At 33.4% G+C, this 2,371-nt stretch overlaps 1 pseudogene; it reads left to right on the top strand.

Moving 5' to 3' along the window:
• The first annotated feature begins 307 nt into the window (after nt 1-307).
• Nucleotides 308-1,039, top strand: LOC143624777 (secreted RxLR effector protein 161 pseudogene; annotated as a pseudogene).
• The last annotated feature ends 1,332 nt before the right edge of the window (nt 1,040-2,371 follow it).

Below are 2,371 nucleotides of genomic sequence, written 5' to 3'. Positions count from 1 at the left end.
TTGCAATCGGTTTTAAGCAAACCCAGATGGATCATTCTCTTTTCATCTACAAAAACGGTGATACATGCGTCACGGCTCTCGTCTACTTTGACGATGTCATCATTGCTGGAAATAATGCGAAGAAGATTCAAGCAACAAAAGATCATCTCGATAAAAAGTTTAACATCAAAGATCTTGGAGTGTTGAAATACTTTTTGGGAATTGAAGTGGCTCGAACACGAGACGGCCTTGTACTAAGTCAAAGGAAGTAATCCTTGACATTTTGGATGATTGTGGGTTACAAGGATGTCGGCCGAGTAGTTTTCCCATGGAACAAGGGCTGAAGTTAGACAAAGATAACAGTGAAGCCAAGGTGGATGCAAATCAATACCGTAGGCTAGTTGGTCGATTATTATATTTGCAAGCCACTCGGCCCGACATTGCCTATTCGGTTAATGTCCTTAGACAATTTGTTGCCGATCCACGCCGAACTCACTTGGATGCGGCAACCCGTGTTGTACGGTATTTAAAAGCTACTCCTAGACAAGGGATTTTGCTTCCATATCATGGTGGGACTAAGCTAGTAACATATTGTGATTCGGACTGGTTGGGTTGTCCGTTTACTAGAAGGTCGAGAACAGGATACATATTACTCTTCGAAGGAGCACCCATCTCTTGGAGATCCAAGAAACAATCCGTTGTGTCTAGATCCTCCGCCGAAGCCGAATACCGAGCATTGGCAAATACGGTTAGCGAAATATTATGGATGAGATGGCTCCTAAATGAGTTGGATGTCAAGCAAAATGGGCCAACGCCTTTATTCTGTGATAACCAAGCTGCACGACACATTGAAAATAATCCTGTCTTTCACAAATGCATGAAACACGTCGAGATAGATTGCTATTTTGTTAGAGAAAGAGTCGAATCACAAGAAATACGGCCGAAAAATATCCATACCAAATCTCAAATTGCCGATGTGTTTACAAAACCATTGGGAGCCCCGCAATTTCGGTTATTACTTGACAAATTGGGCATTCAAAATATCCACGCTCCAATTTGAGGGGTGTAATGGAAACTTCTAATTCCTCAAATTACGTTTACCATATATATTGTTACCTATTTTACTCCCATAATGTTAGCCTTGATTGGTAGAGTAATTTTCTCTTCCTAGTCTATATATGTACATTGTATCATTGAAAATCAATATACAAAAATATTATCTCTTCCTCTGGTTACCAAATTGTTCATTATTAAAATAATATTATTTTTAATGTGAAAAAAGACAACAAATGCAAGTGCCCCCTCCCCCCTCAAAATCGCCTCAAAATCGGTCAGGAAGAGCAGTGTTCCAGAAGGCAATATCGCCCCACTACACATAGTCCAACAATATTCTTTATGTACTTTGGGAGTTTGGGTCCATATTACACTTACATCATACCAGTGTCATAACAAAAGGCTTAATATAGCCTTATTTGTGTTATAGAAAAAATTACATAACTCATATTAATATATTAGCAAGTTCTAAGGGATTTGTCTAATTTTTAAGGCAACTCTCCTAATTTAATAGTTTTATATGAGTACTTTGGAATGAGTTGCGAAGGGCAAATCATGCACAAAGACACAAAGACAAATTCATATCTTTACTAGAATTTATCCCCTGTATTACAGGATTATTTTACATTATTCATTTCTAATATTTATATACTTTTTAAGATTTTAATTTTATTTATTATAATAAAGTTAATAATGTACTTAGAATTTGATGATGAAATGGTTTCACAAATAAATGAGACGTTGTAACCCGGTCTAAAAGCTATCTTGATTTGGTGAGACCCATGATCCGCTTATTTTTTTTACTATAGAATTGTTTCTTAATTATAAATATTTTTTTTTAAAAAATTGATATTAACTTTTAGTATATCCCTATTTTATAAGATTTTCATATCAAATATTTGATAAGATTAATTTTTAATTTAATAAGATGTTATAACTCATTTTAAGGGATATCTGGGTTTGGTGAGACTCATACCCATGAATTCAGGTCAAATGCATGAAAAGACTCCATTTACAAATAAAACAATTTGATCGCTTGAGAAAATGTAGGGAGGTTGTTTTACATTATTCATTTTTAATATTTATATATGTATATTTGGATTTTAATTATAAGAAAGTTAATGATTAATATACTTGATGTTTGATAATAAAATGGTTTCACAAATAAATGATATGTTATAATCCGATTTAAAAGCTATCTGGGTTTGGTGATACCCATTACCCGTTTATTTTCTTTATTATAAAATTGTTTATTAATTATAAATAATATCTTTTTTTAAACAAAATAGGATATTAATTTTTATTATATCCGTATTTATAGGCTTTTCATATCAAATAT

This window comes from Bidens hawaiensis, unplaced genomic scaffold (genome assembly GCF_021521415.1).
Source record: "Bidens hawaiensis isolate Kalapana, Puna unplaced genomic scaffold, B.hawaiensis_p1.1 tig00003961_1, whole genome shotgun sequence".
NCBI lineage: Eukaryota > Viridiplantae > Streptophyta > Magnoliopsida > Asterales > Asteraceae > Bidens > Bidens hawaiensis.
This window is presented reverse-complemented; position numbering and strand designations above follow the sequence as displayed.